Source organism: Neoarius graeffei, chromosome 23, assembly GCF_027579695.1.
Source record: "Neoarius graeffei isolate fNeoGra1 chromosome 23, fNeoGra1.pri, whole genome shotgun sequence".
In the NCBI taxonomy this organism is placed as follows: Eukaryota; Metazoa; Chordata; class Actinopteri; order Siluriformes; family Ariidae; genus Neoarius; species Neoarius graeffei.
In genome coordinates, this window is record NC_083591.1 from 18,807,736 (window position 1) to 18,821,785 (window position 14,050).

The 14,050-nt window shown below is 41.7% G+C and overlaps 1 protein-coding gene across 3 annotated transcripts in view; it reads right to left on the reverse strand.

The window, feature by feature from the left end:
* Positions 1 to 14,050, reverse strand: part of LOC132871603 (SH2B adapter protein 2) — a 77,190-nt gene that overhangs the window by 36,688 nt on the left and 26,452 nt on the right. The gene's annotated exons all lie outside the window — the stretch shown is intronic.

Sequence of the window (14,050 nt, forward strand, 5' to 3'; positions counted from 1 at the left end):
GGCCACTTTATTTGGAACACCTATACATCCACCTGCAGCAGTTTTATGCCGCTCTCTAAATCAGCCAATCCCTTGACAGCAGCACAATGCATCAAATCACACAGATACAAATCAAGAGCTTCAGTTCATGTTCCAACATCAGAATGGGAAAATTGTGATCTCACAGTGAAGTGTGACTTTTCACTGTGGTATGGGTGTTGGTTTGAGCCAGATGGACTGGTCTGAGTATTTCAGAAACTGCTGATCTCCTGGGGTTTTCTTTCTCTCTCTCTCTCTCTCTCTCTCTCTCTCTCACACACACACACACCAGTCTCTAGAGTTTACACAGACAGAATGGTGTGCAAAACAAAAAATACTGAGTGAATAAGCAACAGTTCTGTGGGTGGAAATAAATGCCTTGTTGATAAGAGAGTTCAGAGGAAAATGGACAGATTGGTTCAAGCTGCCAAGAAGGACTCATACAGCAACTCAGATCATCACTCTTTACAACTGTGGTGAGCAGAAAAGCATCTCAGCACACAGCAGCAGAACAACACATTGCAAGGTTTTACCCAAAGTGTGGATACATGACACTCTGCAATGCTGTGCGACGTCAGAGCCGTGCTGTCACTTACACACCAAAAAAAAAAATATATAAAATACCATAAATTGAACAATGCAGAATACTCTCTGCACCTAAATATCTCATATTCCCCTCTGAAAAGGAGTAATTGCTATAGAAAGATATATATGTCTCAACTAAGGCGGCACGGTGGTGTAGTGGTTAGCGCTGTCGCCTCACAGCAAGAAGGTCCGGGTTCGAGCCCCGTGGCCAACGAGGGCCTTTCTGTGCGGAGTTTGCATGTTCTCCCTGGGTTTCCTCCGGGTGCTCCGTTTTTCCCCCCACAGTCCAAAGACATGCAGGTTAGGTTAACTGGTGACTCTAAATTGACCGTAGGTGTGAATGTGAATGGTTGTCTGTGTCCATGTGTCAGCCCTGTGATGACCTGGCGACTTGTCCAGGGTGTACCCCGCCTTTCGCCCGTAGTCAGCTGGGATAGGCTCCAGCTTGCCTGTGACCCTGTCTCCGGGCCAAAACCAGCAGGCTCAAGGACAGTTTCTTTCACCAGGCGGTCAGGAGGCTCAACTCCCTCCCTGTTCTGCCCCTCCTCCCCCCTCTGCCACAGATTCTGCCTGCACACACCCCTGCCCTCCCCCCTTCAGCATCTGACATCATGTCACCCTCACAGTCGCCCCCCCCAACACACACACACACACACACACACACTCTCTCTCTCTCTCAACATTCATTCGCACACTGAACTCAGGGACTGCACATTTCACTTTACCTCGCTCATTCGCACTATTCCGCACTAACTCACCTTAACAGCTATTAGTTTATTGTTTATACTGCTTATTTCATGTTTACCTGCTCTACCTCAAGTGCCCTTGACTGTTTATTTTATGTCCTTTTGCTCCAATTTATATGTATGTATTTGTATGTGAATGAGTGTTTAGTCTATGTCTATTTCTTATCTAGTGTGTTTATACTGTTTATATTGTTTATTTCAATTATTCTATTTTTATTTATTGCATTGCCTGTTTGCACCGTGGGTCAGAGAGGACTGAAATTTCATCTGTGCTGTACGTCGAGCATGTATAGCATATTTGACAATAAAGTTGACTTGACTGTAGAACAGGATAAAGCAGCTAGAGATAATGAGAGATGAGATATGCCTCAACCCAGAAGTGAAAAAGGGTTTCGCTGACTGCCACTCGCAGCCATATATACAACCACGTTCATGATTTGACCTTGAGTTTGTTCCTGGCATCCTGGAATTGGAAAATGAAGAGACGTGCTACAAAGTGCTTTCATTTCAAATCTAATTTTGCCCCTCGCATATTTGACAAAAACAGCAAATTTTATAAAATGTTAAAAATTGTGCCTAAATCAGCCCTAGATGTCACAAGAATGCACGATTTGAAGTCTCGAATTTCAAAATTTTCCAGGGGAGCATGCCCCCCCCAGCAACCTTCGGGGCCCTCTGGGCCAGGGTCTCCCTATCTGTAGGGCCAATGATTTTTTTTTTTTGGGGGGGGGGGCGGGCAGGCTGGCTGATATTGGGTTCCACCCCTGCCAGCCAAGAACAGGACTCTTAGAATCAAGAACAAGTTCCTATTAAAAGTGGCCAATGAGTGTATATGGGTATAGGGTGTGTTTGAGAGATATAGTGGCTGCAGTATGCATGCAGCGTATTACACCAAACTGATGATCTTGTAATTTGATGCAGTCAGCATTAATCTGGCCAAAAGTTTCTATTTTTTTTTAATAATACGAGTACCATAACTGATCAAAACAGTCACATCAAACATATTTGGAAAAGTATACTGTATAGCCCTAATGGTCATGCTATTTGGCCAAACCTTCTGGATATCCATCTTAATATAAACAGGATAGGAATGACTCCAATCCAGCAGGTGGAGTGGAAATATTCATTGTGTACAGGCTAAAGTGAAACTGATCGTGTCCTGACTAGGAGACAGATGAATACACAGATAGTGCATGGCTTAGGAGTTCATCACACACTGTTGTTTCTCCATCCATCCATTATCTGTAGCCGCTTATCCTGTACAGGGTCGCGGGCAAGCTGGAGTCTATTTCAGCTGACTATGGGCGAGAGGCGGGGTACACCCTGGGCAAGTTGCCAGGTCATCGCAGGGCTGACACATGGAGACAAAACAACCATTCACACTCATTCACACCTACGGTCAAATTTAGAGCCCCCAATTAGCCTAACCTGCATGTCTTTGGATGGTGGGGGAAACCGGAGCACCTGGAGGAAACCCACACAGACATGGGGAGAACATACAAATTCCACACAGAAAAGGCCCATCAGCCACTTGGCTCGAACCCAGAACCTTCTTACTGTGAGGCGACAGTGCTAACCACTACATCACCATTGTTTTTCTTGTGTAATTACCCAGTTTGTGTTGCTTCAATCGGAAAACCACGCACACATCATGCCAACTTAAATCAACAAACCATTTCTAGGTTATTCTCGCTTCTACAAATCAGAATCACATCAGTTTCCCTTCTCGGCAATTTCACAACGTCAAACGCAACAATAGCAAGAAAGACTCCGCTTCCTCTGTGGCCAAAAATTCCATTCTAATCGTCAGGAAGTCATTTTGGCCAAGAAGAGGAAGTCATTAGCAAGAAGTCCTGAAAAAGGGCCACTGTGAAGTGGCAGTCTGAAATCAGATTCTTCTAATGACAGACTTGATGTAGTAGATAAGGATATATTTAGATCTAGACTACAGGAAAATACTATTTAAATCTCCCAAATTATAACAGAGTGTAAATGTTTGCATCCCACATGTACTGTACATCTGTATTTATGGGGAAAAGAAAGTACACCTTTGTTCAGTTCTATGCTTTTTTTTTTTTTTTAAATCAGGGCCTACATTACTATTTGGTCTTGAATGTCGTCTTCATTTGTGGTCCTCACTAACTTCTATAAAAAATTACCTCAACTGACAACAAAGAACACAAAATGTTTCAAAACGTACTAATCCCCCCAATAAATAAAACCAACATTCAAAAACCATTTGGAGGAGGAAAAAAAAAAGTACACTCTATAATTTAGTAAAACTTAGAACCACTTTTAGCAACAGTAACTTGAAGTAAACATTTTCTATAGGATTTTATAAAACCCTCACATTGTTTTGGAGAAATTTTGGCCCACTCTTCTTTACAACATTGCTTCAATTCATTAAAAGTTTGAGGACATTCATTTAAGCCCAGCTCTCTTAAGATCCCGCCACAGCATCTCAGTGGGGTTGAGGTCTGGACTTTGGCACGGCCATTCCAACACGGTGATTTTTTTTTCCCTTCTTACTGATCATTATCCTGTTGCATGACTCAATTTCAGCACAGGTTAAAGCTCATAGGCAAGGGTTTTAATTTTATGCACATTTGAATGAATGAATGAATGAATGAATGAATGAATGAATTTATTTATTTCGAACATGTATAAAAATGTATGTAACTATTTGTACATACAAAAGAAAGAAAATGAAAAAAGTGACAAAAAAAAAGAATAAATAAAATAACAAGAGCTAATACATTACAATACACTGCGCATTGTTCGAAAAAGGAGTGGGAAGAAGTACAATACTTTTAAACTTACATTTTACTTTTAAGTTTACATTTGAAACTTTATATATTAAAAAACCCTCTGTAATTTTCTTCTGGTCCCAAGAAGTATTGTTAATAAGTAATAATTAAAATAAAAGTTAGTGCGGATTGTGGCGAATTTCTGTTGGCTATTTTCATGACCACTTGGCGCGTGACGTCATTTAAGCCAAACAAACCGCTCGAGTTGAGTCCACTTCCGTTTACTTACATTGCCATTTGGCTTGAGTGCAGATGTGCGTTCGGGAATTTTCAAAGAAAAACCCCATGCCTTACTGTTGGGCAGTGAACTGTAACAACGGGACCAGTTCAGGAAGAAGTTTTTACCTTTTTCCGAGAGAGGAGAAAAGGCAGAGAGAGTGGATTGGCTTGTTCCAGAAGAGAAGAGGCGGAGCGAGTGGGTTGGCTTTTTCCAAAAAAGAAGAGGCGGAGCGAGGGGATTGTGTGCGTGAAGCCAGAGGGTTGGCTTTTTCCGGAAGAGGAGAAGAGGCAGAGAGAGTGGATTGTGCGCGTGAAGCCAGAGGGTTGGCTTTTTCCGGAAGAGGAGAAGAGGCAGAGAGAGTGGATTGTGCGCGTGAAGCCAGAGGGTTGGCTTTTTCCGGAAGAGGAGAAGAGGCGGAGAGAGTGGATTGTGCGCGTGAAACAAAATCAAGCAGTCAAAGAAGAAACGGAGCAGCGACACTCAAGCAAAAAGGAGAAGATTGGAGGTAAACATTTTTACTTTTGCTTGCAATTGACAAGTCAAGGGGGCGGCACGGCGGTGTAGTGGTTAGCGCTGTCGCCTCACAGCAAGAAGGTCCTGGGTTCGAGCCCCGTGGCCGGAGAGGGCCTTTCTGTGTGGAGTTTGCATGTTCTCCCCGTGTCCGCGTGGGTTTCCTCTGGGTGCTCCGGTTTCCCCCACAGTCCAAAGACATGCAGGTTAGGTTAACTGGTGACTCTAAATTGACCGTAGGTGTGAATGTGAATGGTTGTCTGTGTCTATGTGTCAGCCCTGTGATGACCTGGCGACTTGTCCAGGGTGTACCCCGCCTTTCGCCCGTAGTCAGCTGGGATAGGCTCCAGCTTGCCTGCGACCCTGTAGAAGGATAAAGCGGCTAGAGATAATGAGATGAGATGACATGACAAGTCAAGAATCCTGAGGGATCCTGTACAATCATTGTGGAAATGAAACAAAGGGATATATCCTCGCTTAGAGTAGGCTATAAATAGTATAATGCCGCGGATGGCAGGCTAATGTGGCCTACCGGCGCACTGTCAAGTAATCGTTACTTATATCCACTTATATCCACTAGGGAGGGTGGTTTAATTATTCTTCAAAAAGGGCTCTTATTTAGTATTACGACAAAAGTAGGAATTTAATCATTACCAGGATAAATCATTTGGGCATGAGTCCTGTTGAGGTCCGGGGTCACCGCGATCAGAGTCGGCTGAGACGCTGTCCAATTCTGAGGCTGCACGGTCAAACCAGTGAGCCACATTCACTGATTGCTTCGCAACAGCCACAGGTTCATACATATATGGTTTCACCTCTCGATATTCAATTTGGAGAGTTCCTACTTCAAAATTGCTATCGCTTTCATACATTTTACACAATCTCTCACGACCAAAGTCCGTACACTTGTGCTCGGTTCACAAGTAAAAAACAGAGCTGCTCCCAGTCTGTTTGGCTTAAATGACATCACAACAACTGTCCCCTGGCGATGGAAGTGCACATAAGTGAGATGTAAACAAACCTTCGTAAATTGGGCAAAACAGTATATTTTAATCGTTTTATTCAATTTTAGGGTGCAAATTAGACACTAGGAAGACTGAATTTGCTTTTTGGGTCATTCTTCTAGACAATAAAGTTGATATTCTACGTTTCACCTCCGACCGCTGCCTATGACCTTTAAACTGCTGGACAGTTGGCCTCACATTTGTTTCAAGAATATTCTGATTTATTCTATCTACATTCACTGGATATGAGCAATCGCATGCTCTTGATTGGCTACTCTGCTACAAGGTGATCATCTACCGGGAGTAGAGAAAAACAAAATGGCAGATCGTGTTGCTAAACCAGCCGAGGACAAAATAAAAACTCTACTTGAAAACAAAACCCCAAAAAATACAAGACGACAGTCATCTATATCCGCTGCCCTACATATCAACTACATACCAAGTTTCAAGATAGCATGTGTTACATTTTCCAAGTTCTGCTACAGGAAACCAACCCTACATCTTTACACAGACCTCAGCAGCCCATTGCATAAACCCACCGGACCTTTGGTCCAGGTGAGCTAAAAATAAAAATCTCACATTTCTTAGGATCAAAAGGTACATATACATTACTTAAATCAAACACATACCAACTTTCAAGACCATATCACTCAGTTTTCAAGTTCTGCTCCAGAAACAAAACCTACCCCTAAGACTAACCTGAGAGACTAAGTCTGAAATTGTTCCCATGGAAACATGAAAAATTAAAATCTCAAGTTTCTTAGTATGAAAAGGCACATCTACATCATCTTGTTAACTTGTATTCCAAGTTTCAAATCCATATCATGAATGGTTTTGGATATATGCTCTGGAAACTAAGTCAAAATCTATTTATTTATGTAAAAATTTGGAAGAAAAAAAAAAAAAACTTTTTTTTCAAAAATCCAAAATAGCAAAAGGCATCAGTTCACATGTTGCTTGATATGTATACAAAGTTTCATGAAGATATCTTCAGTAGTTTTAAAAAAAAATATGACCCGGAAACGAAAATGTGATTGGACAGACAGACGGACACCGTTTCTATATCCCCTGCCAAACTTTGGGCGGGGGATAAAAACAAGAGTGCTCTGAGAACACAATATCTCCCACTACAATATATTGCAAAAAAAATTGCAATATGCATATTACTATCCTATAACAATGCCTTTTCCCAAGTTGAGTGAAATTTCTCCAAAAATTGTGAGAGGAGTTGATTTCAGAAGGGGAGAACCCTTTCCGGGACGGACGAATGGACTTCGCCACGACAATCCTCTTTCGGGCCTTTCGGCCAGCAGGGGATTTTAAAAATAAATAAATAAATAAATAAATAAATAAAAAGTATTTATTTTTTAAGAATCATCGCATTTTTCACAAATTGCTACTGTCATTTTGCCGGTTTGTTTACATTCTAAGTGGAAATGATTTTGTCAGAAGTTTTGTATAAAGTTTTTATTTTCTAATTTGCAAAAAATTCTCCATTTCTCAAAATCCAGTGAATGTGGATAGAATAAGAGTTAGTCCACTCACTCAATCTCGTCGTACATGGCTTATAGCCAACTCGGTAGTACGCACCTCGTCAGCCAGCAGCTCATGTACGACTTGATTTCGTGGAATAACTTAAATAAAAGTGGAGTTTGTTGTTGTCTCAATGACCGCAAGTTTCTCAGGCCCTATGGCTGTAAAACAAGCCCAAGTCATCGGCCCTCTACCACCCTGCCAAACAAACATCTCCACCTTGGTCTCATCAGTCCAGAAGAGAGTCCCATTGTTCCAGAGATTTTGTGGATTATTCAGATGCAATTTTGCAAACAGCCATATTCTTTTTTTTTGGAGAGAAGGGGCTTTTCCTAGCCACCGTTCCATGAAAACCATACTCGTTCAGCCTTTTTCAAATTGTACCATCATGAACAAACATTTAAAATGTGCTTAAAGGGGCCTGTTGGGTCACGTGATATCACTTTTTTTTTTTAATATGGCGGAGCGTTAAACAGTCTGACCTTGGGCGCCCACTCTTGGGAAGATTGCCTTGAAGGCTCTCTGCTGATAAACAATCCTTTTCATTGTAGAATGGTTCATTTCAGATTATGTGGAGATGGTCTTATAACCCTTCCCAGATTGATCAGCAGCAACAACTGCTTCTTTGTGATCATGGCTGAGGTCCTTTCTTTTGGGCATGATGTAGACACACACCTTAGTGGTCCAGAACAACAAACTGCCAAAACTTGTACTTTTATACAGTGGTGCTTGAAAGGTTGTGAACCCTTTAGAATTTTCTATATTTCTGCATAAATATGACCTAAAACATCAGATTTTCACACAAATCCTAAAAGTAGATAAAAGAGAACCCAGTTAAACAAATGAGACTAAAATAATTATACTTGGGCATTTATTTATTGAGGAAGATGATCCAATATTACATATCTGTGAGTGGCAGAAGTATGTGAACCTTTGCTTTCAGTATCTGGTGTGACCCCCTTGTGCAGCAATAACTGCAACTAAACATTTCCGGTAAATGTTGATCAGTCCTGCACACCGGCTTGGAGGAATTTTAGCCCATTCCTCTGTACAGAACAGCTACAACTCTGGGATGTTGGTGGGTTTCCTCACATGAACTGCTCGCTTCAGGTCCTTCCACAACATTTCGATTGGATTAAGGTCAGGACTTTGACTTGGCCATTCCAAAACATTAGCTTTATTCTTCTTTAACCATTCTTTGGTAGAATGACTTGTGTGCTTAGGGTCGTTGTCTTGCTGCATGACCCACCTTCTCTTGAGATTCAGTTCATGGACAGATGTCCTGACATTTTCCTTTAGAATTCGCTGGTATAATTCAGAATTCATTGTTCAAGCCATCCTGGCCCAGACGCAGCAAAACAGGCCCAAACCATGATACTACTACCAGCGTGTTTCACAGATGGGATAAAAGGTTCTTATGCTGGAATGCAGGGTTTTCCTGTCTCCAAAACATAATGCTTCTCATTTAAACCAAAAAGTTCTGTTTTGGTCTCATCTGTCCACAAAACATTTTTTCCAATTGCCAACAATTGTCCAATTGTCCACGTGATCTTTAGCAAAATGCAGACGAGCAGCAATGTTCTTTTAGGAGAGCAGTGGCTTTCTCCTTGCAACCCTGACATGCACACCACTGTTGTTCAGTGTTCTCCTGATGGTGGACTCATGAACATTAGCCAATGTGAGAAAGGCTTTCAGTGCATCCTTTGTGACCTCGCCGATTATTACACGCCTTGCTCTTGGAGTGATCTTTGTTGGTCGACCACTCCTCGGGAGGGTAAAGGCCTCTGCATGCTCTTGCGACAAGGCTTTCGCAGATAGCTTTTCGCAGACAGTTGTAATTTATTGTTGAGCGGGGAGTACTAGGCGTGCACGATGTTATTCACCGGCACAACGCAAGGGGGCACGAAGTCGCTAGGAGTAGTTGGTGGGTGTGGTTAGTGGAGTGTTTATCCTCCGGTTACTTATAATGACTAGAACTTTTTTTTTATAATGACTAGAACTGGAGTCGTATAGATGTACGTACTTCCTCAAATCAACCGCTCTTCATGCTGCTCCATCTTCGCTCGTGTTTTTAAAAATGCCGGTCGTGAAAACAAAACAAACCGGGAAAGTAGGGAAGCGGAAGTGCGTGTACAGCAGATGTAGAGTGGACCAATCAGAGCCCTCGTCTGCGACGCTGTCTGCGAGGCTTCTGCGGTGGTCACAATTTTTGGGAGGTGCGCACAGAGCCTCTGCGAAGGTGGGGGGGCTACGCAGACGCTATCTGCGACACCGTCTGCGAGGACTGGGTTGTCAGCATAAATTGGCCTTAACAATGGTCTTGAATTTCCTCCATTTGTACACAATCTGTCTGACTGTGGATTGGTGGAGTCCAAACTCTTGAGATGATTTTGTAACCTTTTCCAGCCTGATGAGCATCAACAACACTTTTTCTAAGGTCCTCAGAAATCTCCTTTGTTTGTGCCATGATACACTTCCACAAACCTGTGTTGTGAAGATCAGACTTTGATAGAGCCCTGTTCTTTAAATAAAACAGGGTGGCCCCCCTCACACCTGATTGTCATCCCATTGATTGAAAACACCTGACTAAATTAACTGCTAATCCTAGAGGTTCACGTACTTTTGCCACTCACAGAAATGAGGACATTAATATAAAAACATATGATTTAAATTATGTTGGGAACTGCTGCCAGAGCTGCTTCAAGACCTTCTGACCAATCAGATGAGAGAATTCCACAGCAATGTGGTATAAGGAAAATTTATTACATCATGTTCAGAAAGGGATATGCAAACTTTTATTCCTAACATCATAAAAACTTCTTTTGCTACTTTGGAACATCTGTTAAATTGGTCTTCTTTCTTTAGCTGTATGGGTATGCAAACTTTTGCACTAAACTGCAGTTTACCATTAGCTGGCACAGCAGGTCTCACATTGCTTGCTGACATTAGCACAGAACAACATGCTTCCTATAAAACAGCTTGGACAAGATAGATGTAAATCAGAGATAATCGGAGGAAGCGTAATTTAAGGCGGCATTGACATCAATGGATTTATGTTGCCCTTTACCCGTCCCCCTTCACCCTGAGGAATAGGGAGCACACACCCAGATCCGGAGGCAGTGCAGTGGCATGCTAGTGCCAGCTGAAACAAAGCCAGGTCTTAGCTCAGAACCGGATCCTACACCAGCTGGCAAATTTACACACACTCAGCAGAGCTGTCCTCGCATTACTGCAGTTTGTGTACTGAAAGTGGGTTTAAGTGTGTGTGTGTGTGTGTGTGTGTGTGTGTGTGTGTGTGTGTCCTTATTCCTCAGTGCAGGGCCTATATAATGGTATAGTGTAGTTCATTTAAAGGACCTCTGAACACATGATAGAGACGGTGGTATTTGGGTAGTTACAAAGACGCTAAAAGTTCATATTAAATTTAAAGCTGAAATTTTAGCAGTATTTCTAGAAAAAAAAAAAAGATTCAGTGTTGATACGAGCTCAGTTTGTGAAAAAGCATATTTGAATGCATTATTATTATTTTCCGAATCAATTTGAACCTGCTATAACCTGCAACACTAAATACTCCGCTAACCTAGCTAATTTTACCAATAAACAGATTGCTGTTTCTATTGTATATTTTGGCAGGGTTAGCAACTATTAAGTATATTTCAGAGATAATGTACATGGGGATTCGCACTCATACTTAGTAGCTCCAAATGCATGCTTGCTCGCTAGTAGTTAGCCAACCAGCTAGCTATAAGAAACAGTAGAAGAATATTGGTGAGCTTCCAATTCACATATACAGGCATATTTGTAGAATTTTTAAAAAGGGATGAAGAACTGCAGAGATGTTTCAAGACCATTTTTGGAGTTTATAGGGCATTTCTCCTACCAGAGCGTCAGCGACACAGTAGCTCACATGGCTGTACCAAATCACAAAACCAGGAAGTACAGTAATTATTTTGCAAACTGATTAGATCTTCCAAACAAAACAGTCAGAATCAAAATCCATTTAAAACTCAGGGAGGAGTAGCAAATTTTGTGAATTGTGGATGGACGACGGGCACGTAGCAAGCGAAAATCTCGTCAACAGTAAAATACGCAACCACGGATGACTGCAACTAAAAAATGAAAATTCAACAAACCCAATAGTAAATTTTGTGAAGACTCCCAATTATCCAAAGAAAACAAAAAAATAAAAACCCACCAAGAACTCTGCTAGGAAAAGCAAATTCCCAGAAAGTTCATCACACAGCTTAATTATTCCATCCATTATTTTTAAGTGCTTATCCTGTGCAGGGCAGAGCTAGAGCCTATCCCAGCTGACTATGGGCGAGAGGCAGGGTACACCCAGGACAAGTCACCAGATCATCGCAGGGCTGACACATGGAGACAAACAACCATTCACACTCATGGTCAATTTAGAGCCACCAATTAGCCTAACCTGCATGTCTTTGGACTGTGGGGGAAACTCAGACACGGGGAGAACATGCAAACTCCACACAGAAAGGCCTTCGTCAGCCGTTGGGCTCGAACCCAGAACCTTCTTGCTGTGAGGAGACAATGCTAACCACTACACCACCATGCTGCCCATAGCTTAATTAGCAATTTCTTAATGAGAAATCAATAAAATGAAATTGTAACTTTTGTCAAGAATAATGTTTTCTTTTGAGGATCTAAAGCAGACCTGGGCATTTTACGGCCCGCGGGCCGCATCCGGCCCTTTGGTTCATTCTGACCGGCCCGCGTAAGGTTAATTAGAGATTACAAAATAAACGTATTTTCTAATTTTACCTCATGCATGGACTGAATGTGCATTGCTTTTATTTTGAAGTTGTGTTCAACAAAAACGCAACGCGCGCGACATGAACATGACATGAAATCCCACGAAACCTAATCCCGCGATAACTACTTCCGTAATTTGTCCAGACCAACCACAAACTTGTACGTCATCCTTCAAATGGTCCAGCCAATCACATAGCGTGACGTCACTAGCAAGCGCTGGAGCCCGAGCCGATCTGTAGATCTGATACCTACACCGAATCAACACGGCATCATGATGTATCTTGCTTCATATTTGGAGTAGAAAGACAATATCTTTACTGTGTTTTGGGGTGAATGTGACTGGAAAAAAAAAAAAAAAGGTACAAACGTTCACGTTTTGTTAACCATTGTTTTGGGAAATTTGATTGAATAAATGACATTTTTTTGTAAGGCAACCTCGTTTTTTTCCATACTCTTACCAGTCTTAGCAGCTTGTAAAAACAATGTTATTTACTGCTTTATATAAAGAAATACAATTAATATTATGCAGAATTTAGTTCAGCCTTTTGGTCCGGCCCGCCACAAAATTTTCTGTTTCTCATGTGGCCCCATGGAAAAAATAATTGCCTACCCCTGATCTAAAGCAATCAAAAGGCATTAAAAACTCAGGAAGAAGTAGTGATTTTCCTGAAAGTTCATTAATCAGCCCAATTAGCAACCTTGTAATGAGAAATCACAAAACCAAAGAGTAACTTTTGTGCAAACTGATGAGATCTTCCAAACAAAATCAAAAACAATTAAAAACCTCAGGGAAGAGTAGCAATTTTTACCTCGCCTGGGACAGAATCAACCAGAGGGCGAGGTATTGTTTTCGGTGGGGTTCCTTTGTTTGCAACATTACGGGAAAATAGCTAGACCGATCTTCATGAAACTTTTCAGGATAGATGGGCATTGGTCTCAAATAGAACCGCCAACATTTTGAGGGTCATCTGGTCAAGGTCACCAAAAAAGGTCAAAATCGTTCCTCCCCCCAATATCTTCCTTTATATCATATTCACTTCAAACCGATTCCAAAATGTTCATCTTTCAATTCTGCTTCTATTGATATGCTACATGATGGGATATCTCTCATAATTTTCTTAGCGGTTGGGGGTCAAGGTCATTGCTAAAATCAATATATAGGAAGTCATATATGGGCTTTCATTTGGCACCATGACCTTTGACCTTGTTTGTGTGTGTGTGTGTGTGTGAGAGAGAGAGAAAGAGAGACAACCTAGCATCTAGACGGTTGCACCGACTGACTTCAAATTTTCAGGGTAGGTGGGCAATGGTCTATAGATTACCTGATTGAATTTTGGGGGTAATCGGGTCAAGGTCACCAGAAAGGTCAACCTTTTGGTTAAAATAACATTTCATTATAACTCAAAAACGGTTGCCGATAGACAGATGTTTACTATTATGAGCATATAGGAACTCCCATATGGCCTTTCATTTGGCACCATGATCTTTGACCTTGAGTGACCTTGAAAGGTCAAACTCAAGGTCATGGATTTTCAGAGGGCTATAACTTGAAAACGGTTGATGGTAGACAGACGTTTACCATTATCAACTTATAGGAAGTGCCATATGGGCTTTCATTTGGCATCATGACCTTGAATGACTGAAATGTCAAACTCAAGGTCATGGATTTTCCTAGGACTATAACTTGACAGCTGATGATTGAAAAATATTACCATTATCAACATATAGGTATAAAATAAGTGCTGCCGGGCAAGGTTTGTTTTGCCTAGTAACACTTGTTGTGAATTGTGGATGGACGGACGACGGACGCTGCGTGATGGCAATAGCTCAGTCTATGGCTGTGTGAGCTAATAA